Below are 21,155 nucleotides of genomic sequence, written 5' to 3'. Positions count from 1 at the left end.
TAGGACCAATTTCATAAAACTTTATTTAATATTTTTATTTATTTATTTATCTATCAAGTTATTTACACGTGTTTTTCGACATTTGTCTTTTTCGACAGAGGGTACACCTTTGTTGAAACAGACGTATTAAAATAAATTCTACTTTAGGTACTTTTCAGTACAGTTTTGGGTGGTAAGCTTTGTTGGAAATCTCCCTTTGTGAGTTCACAAAAATAAAATTCCCTAAAATGTATTATTGACCTAGGCTGAGAAACTGTGAATTTGATACTCACGGGTGACGACGACTCTAATTGAAATGTGAGCTCCACCCCTGGCCACGTGACGTGAGGGGGGGGGGGTGAGTGGTGTTTAATCTACGTGTTTGTACAATACTGCCGCGGGTAAACTAGCCTGCTAATAGGGGTTGCTTTCCTAAGAGACAGGGCCTTTTTACAGGTCAACTATTCTTTTTAATTATAGTAAAAATACCGTTATAACCACCAAATTTATTTCAAACATCAACGATTTGGGAACAGGAACAACAGGAAATAAAAACCTGAAGCAATTAATGCGGAAATAATACGCGTCTTTTAATTGTGGTGGAGAGGGAAGTAGCAGAAGGAGAAGGGATAGATGAAGATGCTGCAGAGGAAACAATGACTAAACAGTGGAATATTTAACCACTCGGACCACGTAGTGCTTTATTTGTCACGAAACATTTAAAAAATCAGTAAAACTCCTTTTCTATTTGGTCAGAAAACACAAACGGCAATCACAATTTAACACCAAACTTTCTCTAAGCATTTAACGTTAATTATATAGTTTTTTAATTATTTTTATACAAATTAAAATAAAGTGAAGAAATACTAAGCTTTATAATGCGTTTGTCTAATTAAATGTGCTGTAGTTTCGTATAAAGTGGTGAATGAAGTTTACAAGAAAGTGAAAAAACAATAACCTTTATAATGCGTTTGTCTAATTAAATGTGCTGTAGTTTCGTATAAAGTGGTAAATGAAGTTTACAAGAAAGTGAAAAAACAATAATCTTTATAATGCGTTTGTCTAATTAAATGTGCTGTAGTTTCGTATAAAGTGGTAAATGAAGTTTACAAGAAAGTGAAAAAACAATAACTTTTATAATGCGTTTGTCTAATTAAATGTGCTGTAGTTTCGTATAAAGTGGTAAATGAAGTTTACAAGAAAGTGAAAAAACAATAACCTTTATAATGCGTTTGTCTAATTAAATGTGCTGTAGTTTCGTATAAAGTGGTAAATGAAGTTTACAAGAAAGTGAAAAAACAATAACCTTTATAATGCGTTTGTCTAATTAAATGTGCTGTAGTTTCGTATAAAGTGGTAAATGAAGTTTACAAGAAAGTGAAAAAACAATAACCTTTATAATGCGTTTGTCTAATTAAATGTGCTGTAGTTTCGTATAAAGTGGTAAATGAAGTTTACAAGAAAGTGAAAAAACAATAACCTTTATAATGCGTTTGTCTAATTAAATGTGCTGTAGTTTCGTATAAAGTGGTAAATGAAGTTTACAAGAAAGTGAAAAAACAATAACCTTTATAATGCGTTTGTCTAATTAAATGTGCTGTAGTTTCGTATAAAGTGGTAAATGAAGTTTACAAGAAAGTGAAAAAACAATAACCTTTATAATGCGTTTGTCTAATTAAATGTGCTGTAGTTTCGTATAAAGTGGTAAATGAAGTTTACAAGAAAGTGAAAAAACAATAACCTTTATAATGCGTTTGTCTAATTAAATGTGCTGTAGTTTCGTATAAAGTGGTAAATGAAGTTTACAAGAAAGTGAAAAAACAATAACCTTTATAATGCGTTTGTCTAATTAAATGTGCTGTAGTTTCGTATAAAGTGGTAAATGAAGTTTACAAGAAAGTGAAAAAACAATAACCTTTATAATGCGTTTGTCTAATTAAATGTGCTGTAGTTTCGTATAAAGTGGTAAATGAAGTTGGTTTTTTGTTTTTCCTTTCTTAAACAAAGGGAAAAACCATCGGAAAATCATTTCAAAATTTTAACATTTTTTGAACGATTTGAAATTGAATGTCAAGCGGAAATATTTAGAAATAAGATTAATGATGATAATAGTTGATTCAAGATTGCATGCAGGGGTTGTGTAATGCAATACATTCTATATTTTGAAATAACAAAATGATAATAAATTTTCTAGACAAGAGTGGTTAATCTGGCAAGGCACAATGTAACTGAATTTAATGAATATGCTGAAAAAAACATAGTATGAAAAATAATTTGAATGTGGGTTTTCATAGCATCTCCCTTTGAAAGAAAAGCCTCTCGTGGTTTTGTCGAGTTTTTGACAAAAAGTAAAAAGTGACTACTCGGAAAATCAAAAGAAAAAAATACCGTTCACATTTGTAAGGGACGTAATTAGCTACTTAGGTTAAGAGGTAGGTACTTAACATATCAATTATATATGCATGCGTAGTTGCGTAATTTACCAGCCGAAGATCTTAATCATTTATCATGTGTGCAATGGTGAATTTAGAAAGTGAGTAGCTGAAACGGTGGAACTTCGAGAAGAATCTTTAACTTAGTATAGTATAGTATGCAGTACAGTGCATAGTACCTCACTCAATACCAGTGGCGGCTCGTGACTTTTGGATGTAGTATAATGCTAAAAAGAATCCATTATTGATGTTGTTGTAGCCGAAAACGTTTTTTCCGAAAATTCGGTTTTTTGTATAAAATTTCCATGAAATCGGTGCAGCGCACTGATAAAACTGAAATTGGACTAAACAAAATCAATACCGAATTTATCAAACTTACCACTCAAGAGCCAAGAGACAAGAGCAGCCACTGATCACTACTAGTACTGAATTATAGAGACTAAATATATTTGTTTATATTCAAATAAGTATGGCAATCGCGATGAGAAGTCAAGGATTCCTGGGAACACTAATGAAAGGCGAGCTTGTCAGCTGAAAATCATACATTTGTAATTGGTCAAAGATGTGCTCGGGAGTAGGAACGATCAACACTAGAATACTGACTCGTTATGAAAACACTTCAAACTCCATTACTAACAAATTACACGAAAGAGAGAGAATTACATTTTGTGTTTCATTGTGCATTGCCACACAACTGAACATGTATTAAAAATATACGAAAAGTTCACATTTCTTCAAATTGTACACAACTGTTATAACTAAAGTGAAAACTTATTTCAACAATTTCAGCGGATATTCGGATTATTAAAAACAGAGAAGTATCCAAAAGAAAAATACAATATACCCGATCTTTGGAAATTAGTGATTAGCTCTTAGCAGATCCGTAAAGTTATTTGAAACATCGGTACAAACAACCCTTTTGTATTATTTGAATATTTATGACAATTATTAAGTTTATTTGCGTACATAATTATTTGAATGAGAGCTTCTCCCCTCTGCGCCAGGGAATAGAGAATGATCTTCAGCGATAGGCGAAATTTTCAATAAAATATTGATAAGTTGGTGGCCCTGGCGGAATTTTCCAGGGCTGCACAACCCCGAAGTCATAAAAGTAACGGAACGTGAGAGTGAAAACGTAATGTATGTGTCGTTATTTGCCCGCGAGACATTCACTGACACGGGCGGTGTTTTTCCCCGGCAATCAGCCATCAGCCGCAGTGCAAACAGTCCGCACACCCGACCAGCCAACCAGCAAACCAACCAACCAACACGTGTACTATTCAACTTGTTGCCCGAATTCTCATTTTAAATTGGGACAAAATACCAACATTCTCGATTCTTTACACGATACTGGACACCGTGCCAACATTGAAAATATACACTAAAATATCAATGACATATATAAGTAATGTCGCCGAGCGGATCCTGCATTCAAATTAACGTAGACAAATTTGGTAGTGTACAATCATTAATCGCCAAAACTATTATCCTGAACTAAACACAACTCGCAATATAAACAACAAAAACAAACATTATTCTAGCACAGTTACTTTTAGCATTTCGGTACACATATTCCTAGTGAAATGTTCCCAAAACAATGTCCCTCAATAAAACTCATTCTCGACAACAATGCCTAAAGGTACCATAAATTATTATTGAACTGTTGTTTATGTACGTGTTATAAACTACCTCTATTTGGTACTGTACAATCATTAATCGCCAAAACTATTTTCCTGAATTAAACACAACTTGCAATACAAACAATAAAAACTAACATTATTCTAGCACGGATACTTTTAGCATTTCGGTACACATTCTCATTTCTAGTGAAATGTTCCCAAAACAATGTCACTCAATAAAACTCATACTCGATAACAATGTGTAAAGGTACCTACCTATCAATAATTATTGAACTGTTTTTTATGTACGTGTTATTAACTACCTTTATTTGAAGATCACAGTCGCTATTACTGTCACAATGTACCATACATAGAAAAATGTGTATGCACTTGCACGACTTTTAGAGTAAGCGCTATTCCTGGAAGCAACATTCCCGGAGGTAACAAGCAACAACCTTGTTGTATTAAAAATAGAAATGTGATCTATTTTAAATTCTATCCACCTATAGATGCGTGGAGAACTTCCCTCGAAGCGCCAACAATCGCTCAAACGGAGCAACTGGAGGATTGTGAAATGAAGTGACGCAGTTGAAAGGAAGAGACAGTTCCCTCTGGGTCCTTTGTGGTCGAAGGGTTAGAATGGGATCTCTCCACGAGAAGCCTAGTGCCTGAAGTCTCCAGGACTGTGGACTGTGAACCCGTTCAGGCGACGGAAGATCCGCTCCTCTCGGTGTAGAAAAAGCCGTTGGACCACTGCGAAGCTCCACCGTAGAAAGAAAACAAAAAGTTAAACTGGGATTCTATTTATAAACCTTTCCTGCAAGCGATTACTTTAGTTATATGTACATAAGGAGCCGGCGCCGCTCAGCGCTAACGGGGACTGGGGACTGGTCGGGCACAACCAGCGAGCGTTTCCATGCATCTTTTCATTAGAATAGCGTCTAATGATATTTGCTATTATTATAAATAATAAGTCCCTCAGAAAACCCGGAGATGCTTCGGGAATGCATTGATTTCATTGCTAAAATGCACAAACTAAAGAGTCATCGATTCCACATTTATTCCGATAGTTATTACAAAACACTCTATACGAGTTAAATTCTAAAAACATTGTATGACCTTTCCAACGACAACCGAGGAGCTTTCAAATATCCATTTAACTCTCAAAAGACAAGACGCTTTATTATTGTTTGTCACTTAGAAAAAATATTTGGAAAACATTGAAAATCTGAAAAACCCGGTTCGTAACTATCAGTGATATTTAAAATATTACCTGTATTTACCTGTGGTGGTATATTTGGTAGTGGTGTTAGTTTGGACTTGGTGTTAATAGTCACGCATGGTTGAGTTTTTATAATTACGTTTGAGAATTTTAAATATTAGTGTATTTTCACTGAAAGATGTTAATAAATCACACACTTTCCTTCAGTTCTGGCTAATGATAACAATCGCAAACATTAAATTAAAATCATTAATATACATACCTACACGGCTTACGACGAAGGTACAATAGAAAACAAAACAGTAAAACTAATAAAAGCTAATTAATTATAGGATCACTTTGAGTCAGGCCAAGCATTACGGGAGATTAGGAGAGTGACTGAGGTAACGCGCGTTGACCGTGTTAGCGCGTGTTCGCATACCATCTCGGAGGTAACTAAACCTACGCCTAGTAACCAAATAAAATATATTTTTTAAGAAACATTGAATAAATAGGTATGTTTTTGTTAACCCACACATATAAAAGGTTATCACGTCTCTTTGGATGAACCACCCCCAGAAGTTTCGCGGTATGAGCTTGGGGCGTGACACACGTAAAAAAGTGAGTATTACTAAATGCACGTGTATTTATTTGCCTTGATAATACATTATGACGAATTCCGACGTAGAGTAAAAGTTTATCAGGAAACCTGTTAATTTATTCGTCAATCTTGCAGTTCCGTTTTTAACCGATAATCACCAATAATTTGGAGAGATTCTTAATAAATTAACAATACTCAATTTTAAATTTGTAAGTAAATGCAACGTTCTGCTTTCCTGCTGGCTGACAACAGACCAATCGCATTGTAATACACATTTTATGCGTACCACTTTGAAAGGATGTACTTCTGATTAGTGATGGTGGTTGTAATTTCGCACTTACAAACTTTATAACGGGCGAAAACAGGCAACTAGTCAATTGTATGAAGTTTCCCGTTTTAAGGGATGGAAAACAGACGACAAGCGATTAAAAACTTATTACTACAGCATAAGCTTATATTCCAGAGTGATAGATAACACTACCATTATCGCCCTGAAGAGTAACTACAACTGGAGATCAAAACGCTACTTGAATTGACTTTAGCCGCGTTTATTGACAGATTTGAACAGTGATGTCTTCCTGGAGGAATGGCTCCGCTTCCTGCTGCCTTCCAAAACACATCAAATGGTAAATACAAACACCAATGGATCCGAGCAGTTGTCTATCTTGCGCGGTAGTCACAATAAAACATAGGTATTACAAATTACACTATCAAACATACTCATTTCGATTTGTCTGTTGTTGCAACTCTGGTTCAACGAATTCAGAAGTTTCTTTTTCAAAATTGGAACTGATTATATCAAGAAATCAGAGTCAGGACATATAATATTATAAACAATAAAATTATATTTATTATGATTTTGAAAATTGGTCAACTGGCCATTACAGCACATTTAAATAAAGCCAACGCCAACAAATAGACAGCATCATTTAATAATCCCCCGCTGCTGCTGCGTGGCGCCGACAATTAAACATACTTCAGTAGTCCAGTCCAGTCCAGTAAACAGCGACCAGTGTCAACAGCAGTCACTGTGTGGTGCTGATAGCCGTCTGTTATCCACACGCTTTTGTCTACTTTCACAGAAGATAATGCTGACCAATTTGGGCCGATGCAAAACAATTATCTCAGATCGGTGGATCAATTTCAAGAAACGATCACAAATATTTCGATTCCATTGTTCTTCGGGAGAAATCGGGTAAAAATTACTACCTACAAGAGACTAATATGTGTGGTACTTTGTTCACATTTCTCCAAGTGAGAAATTACTACCTAGAAGAGACTAATATGTGCAGGCACATGGTTCACATTTCTCCAAGTGAGAAATTACTACCTAGAAGAGACTAATATGTGTAGGCACATTGTTCACATTTCTCCAAGTGAGAAATTACTACCTAGAAGAGAATAATATGTGTTAGCACTTCGTTCACATTTCTCCAAGTGAGAAAGACTATCTTTAAAGACGAGAAAGAAAGAATGAGACATTTGCCGGCTTTTGTGTTTATTCCCTCCCACAACTCAGGTTTGCTTCTTCTTTTTATTAAACATATCCACTAAACTTCTAAACAGCCTAAGACGACAAAGGCCCCAAGGACAGACCTACTGGTAAGGTGAGAATTTAATCACTAAATATGATATATGTGTTATCAATTATCATTATATCTCCCCTGATGATAGACACTGTGATGATGGTGTCCGAAACGTTGGCTAAAGAAGGAGGTAGTGCAACACGGCACATTACCCCAAACGTCTGTCTCCAAATATGAATAGTTTGTTATCTACCCAATCATATTTGATTGTTATGAAAACGAAACCGAACATAAACATAATCCAGTGAATACGAGTTATGATCAGGCACATGTATTACGTACAATGAGCTCGTGAAAGTAGAAGAATGTGATCGTGAATCTCGGTGACCCAAATCGCGGTGTTTCCTTTCTGTACCGTTGGCCCTAGACCTGACCTCGGAGGACTTGATCGTTGGCCGTGCTCCAATTTTAAATTTAGCGGTTCTTCAGATTCATTAAGAGCGAACTCGAACATATTTTTAATCGTGTCTCTTTAAGCTCGCGATATGAATACAATAATGCATTTAAATATATTATCGGGAATTCAGAAATAACCCCATGTTTTTCTTTTTTTGTAACCGTGACCAGTAGGAACCTTATTTTCATTTGAATTGTTTTTGTAAAAGTAATGTCGCATTTTGAAATGTTTTCTTTAGTTTTCGTGCGGCATAGAAACCTGTACACTAAACTAAGCACTAACCCCTTGAGTCCCGCCATATCCATAGAAACCTGTACACTCAACTTAGCATTAACCCCTCGAGTCCCATCCTATCCATAGAAACTTGTACACTAAACTAAGCATTAACCTCTCGAGTGCAGCCCTATCAATAGAAACTACACTAAACTAAGCATTAACCCCTCGAGTCCCACCCTATCCATAGAAACCTGTACACTGAATTAAGCATTAACCTCTCGAGTGCAGCCCTATCCATAGAAAGCTGTACACTAAACAAAGCATCAACCTCTTTCCTTTGATTGATCCCTATTCATTTTGATCAATCAAAAGAATTATTTATTTGAGCTATTCGGGGAAAAGCACTTGTGCACAAGATTATATACTATTTTTACATGTTTACATTATACGTAGATATATTTATAGGAGCATCCTTAATATGCCATTATTTAGAAGTCTTATCCGAAAGGTCAACACTTGTGAAAGTGTACAAAATACAAAAGAAGATAATCTAATTCGAATCTGCATGACTGCTATGACTGGTATTATTGCAGTTCTTGGGTCTCGAATAGCCCCGCAGTGTTCATCATCAGATGTGAAGAGAAAATATTATTTATGAAGCAGTGATATCGTTTAACTATATCTATATTTAAAATTGATAAAATAATTCAATTATAGAGGTCACTTTTGGAAATACTAATTAAAACCGGATATTAGGAAGCGTTTAACTGCTGTCCCAATTAATGTCGATTGGTGCTAAGAAATATCTTGATAAGTATAACAAGGCTTTACCCCGAAAGTCAAACAACAATTCCATCGACCGTGAGAATCTTAAATCATGAATGGAATACACACTACTATACACCGTAGATAATGATGATCAGATTTTCTACGTAATACGTTCTACAAGGAATTAAATTAGAAATAATATCAATCAATGATCTGGAATGCAGCAGTGTTAGAGCAGATGCTGGAAGTGTCAGTGGCGGTTGGTTGGATTGGACCAGGGACAACACATGTTCCCGGGAGATTTGGCACGGAGCTCAGAAGAGGGCAGAGCGGCTCACAGCACGGCCGAGGATTGTGCGCCTTCACAGTGAAGCCATTAGGAAATATAGATATGCTCTCTCTCGATAACCAGTTTCACCTTTGTGACTTGCGACGGCCGTCAATCGATTTGGTCATGCGCTGTTGACATTGCTCGGACTGCGAAATATTTACACTGAGAGCATCAATCGGCGAGACGGATTTTCGCAATGTGTCTGTCCGCTCTACCGGCAATTAAATTATTGTGTAAAGCGGTTTGCGGAATTAGAGGCATTATCATGGAACAATCTGCCAGTTTTGGTTTTTTTGTTTCCTTCTACTTGATTTATAGTTACTCATATCTTCAAGACCTTATTTGGATTCAATTACGTTGAAGTAATCGGTTATTTCAACAAGTGAACATGGAAGGCATTGCGAAGAACTACTTTCATTGATCCCTTCAAGAACGGTGTACAGCTCGGAGACACTTTTGTAACATTTTCCGCTTAAGAATGGATCGTTTTAACGACTAGTTGTTATGTTCAACAGCTCGGGCAGCAGCAATTATTAGCAATGATGCCAGCTTTTGTATTTTGATGAATCTCCACGAGACCCGGACTAACTCCTTCCAAGGTATATCATGTAGGGGATTCACCGCTTCACATGACTCAGGCCTTATAAAGACCCCCACACAGCGTCCCCAAAAAGACAGACCCACATAATAGTTCACCTATAGACTCGTTAAGACACGCTGGTAGTGGATACACCTGATATTATATTGACAACGGTACAAACTACAATTTGAAATAATTTGTGTGCACATCGCGGGTCAGGGTGATACAAGAGAGACAAGCGCGACAAGACGAGAGAGACGGTGAGACGGTAGAACGGAAATGAACCGATCAGAAGGATATTCGGCATTAGACGGGCCTATTATAGAGTTATGGCCATAGTAAGTGTAGGTATATTCGAGTGCTAACAGAGCAGAGACATAGCCTAATCACCGGAAAGGAGAATGATTCTGCGTGCGGCGTGTGTCGGGTGTATTGCCCAGTGTCCAGTACAGGTTGGCCGCTGTCCAGTAGGCAATAGGCACTAGCCACCTAGCCACCGATAATACTAGTACAATGGATGGTGTGGAGTGAGGTAAATGTGTGAATTTGCAGAAGAGACGCATTCTTTGTAGGACAATTCCCTTACATTCAAAAGGTTTTGTCTTAATTCTACCGATGATGTATGTTTACCGTCGGTTGGCAATTTGACATGGGTCTATTTATGTGTTTATTATAGGTCTATTATGTGTTCTTTAATGGCGACCCGTTGTGGCAAAACCAGGAAGCAGATTACCGTTCCTTATCCTTACCTAAGGAATATACCTATCCGAGTAGCGTAAGGATTAAAGGACGGAAATCCGTTTCTAATAAAGGAATTGTCATTAACCTTAAAATGATTTTCGACTTTTACGTTGACTGCGATTCCAATTCTTTCGGATGACATCGAAAAATTCGTTAACTTTAGGGAGAGTTTCTTGTTAAAACTGTTATTTAATAATGCATTAATATTAATAATGCAACGACAATAGTGATGCTATGAAAACATGGCATCTTATCTAATTTATTATATATATATAGAGTAATGTGAAGTTTAATAGCTGATGAAGGAACCACTGCGAGGTAAAAATGTGTGTGTCCACCTAGAACATCAAGGCAGAAATTTTTTAGATTAGATTACTTTCGATACCGCTTGAGAATCATTTCAATCATTCCAAGAGTCATTTCCGCCTTATTATAAAGTGTGCATTGAATTGGCAGCTAGTGAGATTGAATGCGACCCGCGAATGAATAAATCAAATAATAATAATTAACAGAGTTCAAGATTCCACGCGAAAATTAATTAACTTCTACAAGGTTCAGATCTGTATCTATGAAAGACCTGAATTGTAATTAATGGACGCATTAAAACATCGTTTGAAAAAGAAGTCTGGATTAGCAACGGTAAACAGTAATCAAGTACAAAACAGTTTGTTGTATGGGAAGTAGATTCAGTTTGTTGTATCAGATCAGAAGTTGTACAAGGAATGACTAGACAAATTGTTGCCAGGGTCAGTGGCGGAACAACGTGTCGTAAGACTCCACGGCGCTGCCGAGACTATTCTTATAAAAGGTATGATTTGAGATTTTCACGGTCTAAAGTATTATGGTGATTTGTTTTGGGGTATTATGTCGTGTTGCGCTACCCCCTTCTTTAGCCAAGGTTTCGGACAGCATTCCAGTGTCAGTGTCACCATCAGGGCAGATGTGAAATTTATGTGTTGAGGGTGACGGTGTTGTTTTATGAAATATGGCCACATTTTAATAATAATTATTATAAAAATAAATAATTTGCACAGCACCGTTTTTGTAAAAAATTGCCTCTAAAGCTCTGTACAAATATTAGCAAGAATGTTCTAAACTAATTATAATGAGTATGTGTTTTGATTGTTTTTAAATAATTTTTATTTTTTATTTTATACTCTTTTTAGGCTTTTATATTAGGTAAAAAAATGGTAACAATCTTCATACAAGTGTTAGTAATAAAATAACTACTTATATTACAATGGATTTAAAAAATAGATAAATACAATATATTATCAGAAATTCAGGTGTGTTAAACATAAGTTTAGGCGTGTTAAACATCGAATTTATCATGTTTAAAATGTCGACATCATTTATATATTAATTTGTTAAAGAGTTTGCTTCATAATTTGTTTTTGGACGTTTATATAGAAAATGGTCGTTACGCCAAGTGTGTCGGTACTCTTATGTTGACAAGACACATGGTAGATTATGGTTATCCCATAAATAGAATGGATAGACATAATTGTCACATGAGAACGGGTCGCTTCTACGATTCGTTCTTAAGTTCAACAGCTCGGCTGTGGAACGAACTGCCGGCCTCTGTGTTTCCTCCCTCCTACAACATGGGACTCTTCAAGACCCATGTTCACTCCTTCCTCTCCACAAAAAGACCCTCCACACAGCATCCCCAAAGATGACATAGGCCCTGAGGGAAATTATTTTCTTCAGGGCCTCCTGTGTGGAGTTAATATTAAAAAAAAAAAAAAAAATGTATGATTTCAATAAAACCTAAACTTTAGAATACTTTTTGAGTTGACGCCTCATAGCTGAGTATCGTGATACCAACTCAAATTACCCTGATGTACCTGGCCCCTGTATGAAGACGGTCCCGTGCTACCAGGAGAGCAAAGGAAACCGACGTTTCGTGAGCCTGCTTCTCCTACCTTCTACTTCAGGGCCATGACCACTGGAAGCTAACCCTAAGGAGCGTTAAAAATAATCATTACCAACCAATACTAAAAAAAAGTTAAATTCAACCGGCTCGAATTTTTGTTATTTGTATCACGTGTCATAAGTCACGTGGTGCGAGGGGATTTCATATATCTCACCGAAAAATGCCGCCTGGGAATATCAATTATCTATAAGCGCAGAGCATGGATGTTCACCATTGTATTGATTTTTCACGAAACGAGCGGCGCTCATCAATGCCTCGGAACTATTCGGCGATGCGGATACACCCGATGACACAATACATTAATTTGTCGCGCTGAGATGGCACCACTTTAGCTCACAGTTCGCATACTGATAATCGGTCGGTACAAGCTTCAAAATTGCTAGAATTCTGTACCTGGCGCAGGGGATAGCCTGACAATATTTTCAGCGCACCACCCATGTTTGTGAGTACAAGTCATCACTGGCCATGGCCCTTTTTAGCTTCGAGTTTTCAGTTTGGTGAGCGGCGCGGTGTACCATACGTTGAAGGCTGCTAGTTTGGGTGCCTGGTTCAAACAAATATCCAGGGGAGTTGCGTCACTGGCCAGGCAGGCCCCATTGAGGAGTTGACCTGGGCAACTGGGCTAGCTGCTGGCTAGTGCTAGTGAGAGATAGGTGGTCGACACTAGCTAGTGGAGCAGATGGCTAACTGTGGCATAGTCAGTTGCTGTTTAGCAAACAAAGCGGCACTTGGCGAATGCGGTAGAGTGAACAATGCAGCAGACAACCTTCAACAAGAGTAACAGACAGCTAAAAATAAAAATAGAACTTGTTACAACCTCAACTAAAAATGCAACCGGTCTTACAATTCTAGGAAATGGAGCCGCGTCGTCATTCGATATTTCAATAATAGTTTTGTAAAGCTCGCCTTATCTATTGTTTATAATAACAATATTTTCCTGCACATATCACTATCAGCAAGCGATGTCGACTACTCGGAACTAACTAACAACGAACTCGGAACGCGGAGTGTTTATTTTCTTTGTAAAATGGAATCATGCCATCATCACTAGAGCAATCATGGTACTTAATAATTATTAGTTTTTGAGTCACAAACTGTATAATGTATATAAATATGAATGCTTCTTTGTTTGTCCTTCTTTCACGTCGCAAGGGAGCGACCGATGCTTTGCATAGGGATAGAGTTGGAGGACTGGGAAGTGAGATGTGCTACTTTTCCTCCGGAAAAAACATTTCATTCTTGTGGGAAAATTGTTTCTACCGTAATTTTTCCCTTATACATGCGAGCGAATGAATAAATTTAAAACCCAAAGATAATTAATTAAAAGTTAATAATGAAAAAACCAGTAACGCAATACTAATTATTATGTCTTTTACCTAATTGTAATAAATACATAGTAATAATTGATGAGAACATAACCTACAACCTATTTAGCAACAATTTATTTATAATGAACATATTACAACATCTATCTTACTCGATCATAATAATTAATTAAAAAATACATATACATGGTGTATCGGCACGTACCCGACACACTTTAACCAGCTATTCCTTAGCACATTTGGAGTAAAATATGTTATGGGCACTTTGCTGTCCGGTAACATTGTTTTTCAATTAAAAACAAAACAAAAAAATCCACACTCCGTCACTGTCATTGGAATTGTTTCTCGTGTTCAACAGTTGTTATTAGCAAGTGTGTCAAAAAGTGTCCTCGCTCTATCGTACACACTAAATAATAATAGTTAAAAATGAGACGAATGGTGCCGTGCCATTTCGTTGTGATTGTAAAAGCGCGCCAACGTAGGTACGTACGTACATTATTCAACGAAACTCGAACAAAATATTGCCAGACGGGTTTTCAAACTTTGACAAAGGATAAAACATTGGTGACATGTGGTGAAAATATGAATAGGAAATTTTTTATTAAAAAAAATGTTACCGGACAGCAAAGTGCCAATAACATTTTTTACTGCAAATGTGCTAAGGAATAGCTGGTTAAAGTTTGTCGGGTACGTGCCGATACACCCTGCATTGTTTGACGTCCCTTCTTTTTTATATTGCGCATTGATGAATTTATTGAGGAGTTGTTCGTAATGGTGTCTATGCGAGTTTCTATCGTTTTTAGGTATGTGATGTGTCTGAGAAAAGAGAAAGAGGTTTTGGAAGAATAATTGATTTAGTAATCCTCTTCTTAATATTCGTTGTAACCACCACCAGGTAGATTAATAATAATTGGATAATTTGTAGAGCGCCGTTTTTGTGAAAAATCACCTCAAGGGCGCTATCGCCTATCGCCTAAATAATCACTTTTGTGACCTTTCCCGCTTTCCCAGATACCATCAATGTTCACTTTTTTCTTGGTGTGCGCGGACCACAAACATATCTGTTTGAATAAAAAAGACGTTCACAATTTATGTGATCATTGAACACGTTAAATTATTATGGGCCGTTATATCAGTCAGTCCGAATCCTCGCTATGTGCGATATTCCTCGCGCAAAGTTAAGCTTGTGACAGATCACGCTATATTTTCATGGCTTGGTCTATATCAGCATATCGCTCGCCATGCACTAGCAATGGGAATGAATGAAGCACCATAAATTCCTATTGCTAGTGCATGGCGAGCGATATGCTGAAATAGACCAAGCCATGATGCGTGTCGCCACCTTAAGCGGGCTAAATCGTAGTTCCCTCTTTAGGCACCGAGGCGCCAGCAGTAATAAATGTAGAATATGACATTTCTCCAATCTCACAGAAATATACGTAAATTGCATACTTTTATCAGTATGGACTGTTACATTCGTCGAGCGAAGGAGGATCTTGATGTTATTAATTGATAACCAATCTAAAATAAACAAATAATCTGGTAAGGTATTATACGAGGATTTTTTCAACGTCAGGACAGTGTTGTCATCATTTCATGAATAGTGCATTGACTACAGCAAAACAAATACTATTTAAAATTAGTAGCCTCGCATATAGCATCTTGCTGATTGGAGTGGGGAACTTCAAAATCAACTCGTAACGATCAAAATATCAACTCGTAAATTAGCCCGCCTAAAAATTTGAAATTTTGAAACCTCACCATCTCCTGAAGACGTGGGAGCCGTAGATATACCACACACGCAACATAGAAAATCAAGTACTTTTCTTTAATAAAATCACAGATAGTGCGTGTAATATTGCCGATATCTAGGCTTCCGACCTATATAAGGATTATGTTCCAAGCCGCGCTAAGCCCCACATTCCAATCAAGCCGAGCTTTAAATTAACCGATATACCGGGCCTATGTCTTGTACATTCTAACCGTGTATGTGGTATTCTTTTAGTAGGTAGCGCTTTACCGAAAACATGTGCGTTACCTACAACAATCATATCACAACATCTCTTCAAATATAAAATTCCGAAATAACGCTTCGATCTTGTAATAAATAACCGGTTATTGTTTGCTCTATTTAGGTAAACCAAAAATCTGGTAAAGACATGCTGCTGGCAGACTTGTTGTAAAATCTCTTTCTTTCTCTTGACTACCTACGTAGAAGAAAGAGATGTCATAAAGAAGCTCTCACTGGCAGGACTATGCCGCTACCGCATTGGGGTTTCACAATATTACATTCTTACTCCAAGCATACAAATGCATTTTCAACAACTAATTGCCAATAGATATTTGAGTGGAAGGTGCGCGGCGCACGTTGTAAACACTCGACGGTGTAAAAGAAAGATTATCTACCTATTTTACATTAGCTCCACACTGGCCTATGAACCTACCCTACTAAATGAAGAAGAGGAAATTCTACGAAGAAAAAAATGGGAAGAATAGGTAGGAATTTAGGGGTCGGTGTGTAAGGCGATGGGTCGAGAGTCCGGATGGAGAGATCAAAGTCTCCCTCAACCAGCCTTTCCCGATCCGGCCCGCAACGCAGTTGGTAGGCAGACGCATCCGCCGCAAAAATCTGGACAAACCTCACCGCATGAATCCGGGCACTCCTGCTAAGTCACAAAACATAACGAGCCACTGGGGGTGACCTACCTAGGAACCCATACCCGCCTCTTAAAATGAAAGTTAGGTAAACAGTTAAATCCCCTATAGACCACTCAATTTTGTTTGTTCAACCGTTGAGTTAGTTCAATTTTGTCAGTTGCTCCTCTCAGCTTGCCATCTACTTTACAATTTTGTCAGTTGCTCCTCTCAGCTTGCCATCTACTTTACAATTTCGTCAGTTGCTCCTCTCAGCTTGCCATCTACTTTACAATTTTGTCAGTTACTCCTCTCAGCTTGCCATCTACTTTACAATTTTGTCAGTTGCTCCTCTCAGCTTGCCATCTACTTTACAATTTTGTCAGTTGCTCCTCTCAGCTTGCCATCTACTTTACAATTTTGTCAGTTGCCCCTCTCAGCTTGACATCTACTTTATAAAAAAAATTTCAATTGTTCTAGCGACATCATTAACTAACTATTAACATCAAAAGAAAAATACAAATGGGGAAATAAATGGCTCGGGAACGAAAAATATTCAGCCATTTGATGCTATTAAATGAGTTTTTTACGGTTTCATTCGTAGCATCTTTTTCGATACATTTGAACTGTTCCAAAAGCCGTTTCTGGGGCCCTTCTCTGTATATTTCGGGTTAACAAACCAGTAAGTTCGTGGTTTAACATTTGCTTGCCGGTGCTATCAACTGAGTGAACATCGTCTCTAATTAATAAAATATCTCTCTAAATATACTAAACACTGAATTCAAATTTCAGGTATTCCTCCGCAATACATTTATGTTTGTTAAGTTTCGAAAGATACAAAGTAGGCCCCCTGGTATCTCTATTAGAGTACATCGTAATAAAGTGTAAAAAAAATCGTCAAAACTTTACAATCATTAGTCATGCCTGTCATTTTATTGATTTTTATTCGTTAAATGTACACTCTACGCACACAAACAACTACGCACGACGGTTCCCTAGGCAGATTGAGTAAAGCCTGTGACAGACCACACCATAAGCGCCGCTGTACAAGTTGTAGGGGGTAAATTGCACTAACTTCGAGAGGTGATTCTACATGATGGTAGGGGAAAAAAAGATAAATAATTTTTTTCCTTTTTTTCCCATACAAAAAGACATACCTACTAAAAATCCTTGGTGTGAGGACAAACTTACCCGATAAATTCGCTGTGAAGCTGCTTCGAGAACGAGGTGGCAACGTTGTAAATAGCCCGTGTCCATTGAAATGGTAATAAACAATAACATTACGCCGAGTGTTTGACGTTTACAATTATGCTACAATTCGTATGTTTTAAACCAAATTCAAAAGAGAACTGCACTAAAATTAAACAAAATGTAGTAACACTTTGAACTAACTGCTTTTGACCAATTAAACGATTTTTCAAAATGTCAACTTTCCATGTGTAATTTACGTTATGTAGCCCGTAAACCTAATGTCTGCCCATTATTCGTGGGTGAAGCCAGACATTGTTACAGAAATTCAAATTACGCATAACACAATGTTAAAAGTAAGTCTTTGAAGAAAACACGCACTGAATAAAGATTTTCTTTCAAGTAAGTCTTTAAATGCACACTACATTAACGTTTGGATTAAAACAATCAAGTTTTTAAAGTTAAACACGTCTAGATACATTAAATTATCAGATCCTTTGCGAAAAACATAAAAGTTATTGACACGAAACGCAGCAATTTAGACTGACGGAATGACAGCGGGAAAGTAGATTTAGCAACAGCGCAATAATAATGCCGGCCACACACGGCGGACCAATTTTAAGTTTTTACCTGAAAAGTACCACTAAAAGTTGGAATTTCGAAAGTCATTTTTCTTTATTTAACTATCACGTAGAATCACCTCCCGAAGTTAGTGCACTTTACCCCCGGATATTCTGTATTTCAGCATATCGCTCGCCATACATTCTGATTGGTAGTGTATGGCGAGAGATACGCTGAAATAGGCCAAGCCGTGATGCGTATAGCGTAGAAGATTCAACTTGGTTGGATGCTCCTGCGTTAAATCCATTACCTTAATAGCCACGCATCTCCACACGGTTCAACTTTACATTCAACTAAATCAGATTGAATGGTCTGTAGCGCCGGGAAAGCCGGTGCTTTTCTTTCTTTTCCCTCGGGGTCTATGTCATCTTTGGGGTTGCTGTGTTGCTGGAGGACCTTTGAATTATTTATTAGTGAATCTTATGAGCAGAATCTTACCATGTGTGTTGGGGGGTGGATGCTATACTTCCGCCTTGAGAGCAATCCTCAGCCGGGGATATTGGCAGCAGGGACGATCAACACAACATGAACACAACTTGACACGTATTATTGCACTTGTCCTTTTGATAAATGCACTAATTTTCTTTTTCTGTGGGTTCAAAGGTTCATCAGCACTTTTACTTGGGTAGGTTATCGCTTCAACTAATTGACGATTTTAGAACGAACTTGTAATTGTTGTTGATCAATTTGTAGGCTATTTATATTTAGTTCACTGCGGTAGGTAGGTAGGTACCTTGTTACTAGGATGCTTGTTATACCTACTAACAACCTGAAAAATAAATTTTAGTACCAAGGTACTTAATTAGGTATATTATGTTTGATACTACCGAATAAAACAAAACACGCAACGTCACTGAAGTTTTTGGTCGAAGTACTTACCTACTTACAATTCACCAAATTTAAATTATTGGATTTTAGTATGTAGGTAGGTACTATTTATAATATTCTGTAGAAAATGTTCTATTGTCGGTTTTCAGTTTGCTTATATTTTTTATCTAAATCTATTTTAATTTGGGTATTATTCTAGATAAGGTTTCCTAGAAATTAAGCTTTTCTAAGAGATAAAGAAATTTGTATTTTCAGGGGAAACTAGTAAAAACTAGCCGTTAAAAAGCGACAATTTAGGTAGGCACTGAAAATACGTGTGTATGAATATTTAGTTATAATATTATGAACTGCTATTCCTCGTTCTGTAAATAACACGTAAAAGCCTCTTATCAGTAGTTCAGCTAATGAACATCTTCGGCCAGACTCCGTATCTTCTTCTGCGTATTTATTTTTACCTATAACAGACAATGTTTTCTTTACCGAACAATAATAATTGCCTTGGGAAACTGTTGCAACGATTTGCACGAGAATTTACATTTCACAACCAATTTTACATAAAATTAATATGTGCAGTGTCTCCGGGCTAAAAATAGCTCGGACAAGTTGATAAAAACAGGCAAGTATTCGTTAGCTTACATTTACATGCACGAGCAACACAGTGTTGGAGTGCGGAGAGTTGGCCAGCGATAGCTAGCAGCAAAGCAAACCCGAGCCCAATACAACACAGGGAACATGAACATGGTGCTGGTCGGGTGCATAACATTCATACATGCACCAGACCAGAGTAGAGTGCAACCAACGCATTCCACTCAGTTATTGAATCAGTAAACAACGGTGATTGTATTATTCATGTTTTTACATAAGATTATCAAGAATTCCAAGCATCTCATCTGGAGTCACTAAACTTGCGTATTGCAATGCGTTAGTGTCTCTTGCGTCTTGTGGACAAAAGCTTCTGTACGAACGAGAGAGTGTCATGTATTAGGATGTGTTTTATTCGCTTTCATTGAGTAAGAGTAAGTACTGCGGCTAGGTACTGTCTTCAGAGACAGCCAGGGTTCAGGTTGGTGTTGGTGTTGGTGCAGGCCTGTTATCACCGACTCTACTTGACAGATTGTACAGAACAGAACTGAGGACTGAGTGTGTGTTGTTGCCCGTCGCTGGTCGCCTGTTGCCTGTAGTGCCTGTGTACCGTGTGTAACAGCGGCTTCGGGAAGAGAACTTTTAAAATCGCTTTAGAAGATAACAAACATCAAAGGTCGTGTGCACACTCTGCTCTGCATCGGATGACTCGAACACAATTTGTTTACAAAATTACTAATGCGTTTTGTCAACAACATAGACAACGCGATATAATACTGCTTAAGCCGTAAAAACAGCGATGGAATACTGATGTAGGTATCCTATTAAACATATTTTACACTGTTATCAAACTCTAATTTCGTAGGGCGAATTCATAATATTATCCAGAATTATTGTCAAAACAAAGTTGAAGGCGAATTAAAGTTTTCGTAAAACAAACACAATACCTGAGAATGTTCACAAATTACAGAAAACAGTCGCACTGTGCAAGGACAGAAAAATATGAATGGCACTGTGATTTTAGCACGTTTCAAATAATACAAATATCTTGTCTTGACGTTTGCAAACTACTTTTTAAAATTCCACCGCACACGGAACAACGCGCTTTCAACTCCTCAGAAGTTGTTCTTTACTGTTGGAACTTGTTGCTTCACCGAGATTGCCGAGCGAAACTTTCTGACTTCTGCAGCCGTCTCGCTCGCTCGCATTGCATGCATTGACTTTTATTTGTCACGAAAAATACCGACAGTTTACGAACGGTCCCGACGCACTCAATCGGGAACCAGCCGCAGGAGGTCAAGCGCGTCAACTGATAATGCCATAAAATGGACATTTTATAAAAGGTTAACACGAAACCGTATTTTTTTAGAACGAGCTTACGAAATGGTGTTTACTTTTTTGTGTTCTGCCGCCGTTCTTTATCACTGAAGGATAGTGAAACTTACAGTCAGAGCCATCTGTACTAGTTGGCGCGTATTAAAATAGTTAGCCAAGACATCTACCATTTAAATAAATTATTTCATATAAAAAGATTCTAAGATAAACTGAAAGGTGTCGTTAGTGTAATATTTTGCGAGTTATTTATAAGTT

The 21,155-nt window shown here is 37.3% G+C and overlaps 1 protein-coding gene across 1 annotated transcript in view; it reads right to left on the bottom strand.

Annotated features, from left to right (window-relative positions):
- The window catches only part of LOC149421355 (receptor-type guanylate cyclase Gyc76C-like), a 161,239-nt gene extending 140,553 nt beyond the window's left edge, over positions 1-20,686 (bottom strand). The window contains exons 1-2 of the mRNA XM_089634349.1: positions 20,513-20,686; positions 18,594-18,924 (exon numbers count right to left, since the gene is read on the bottom strand). The gene's annotated coding sequence lies outside the window, so the exon portion shown is untranslated. The remainder of the gene's footprint in view (positions 1-18,593; positions 18,925-20,512) is intronic.
- Between the last annotated feature and the right edge of the window lie 469 nt (positions 20,687-21,155).

This window comes from Hesperophylax consimilis, chromosome 8 (genome assembly GCF_061612785.1).
Source record: "Hesperophylax consimilis isolate HC1 chromosome 8, BYU_Hcon_1.0, whole genome shotgun sequence".
Taxonomy (NCBI): Eukaryota; Metazoa; Arthropoda; class Insecta; order Trichoptera; family Limnephilidae; genus Hesperophylax; species Hesperophylax consimilis.
This window is presented reverse-complemented; position numbering and strand designations above follow the sequence as displayed.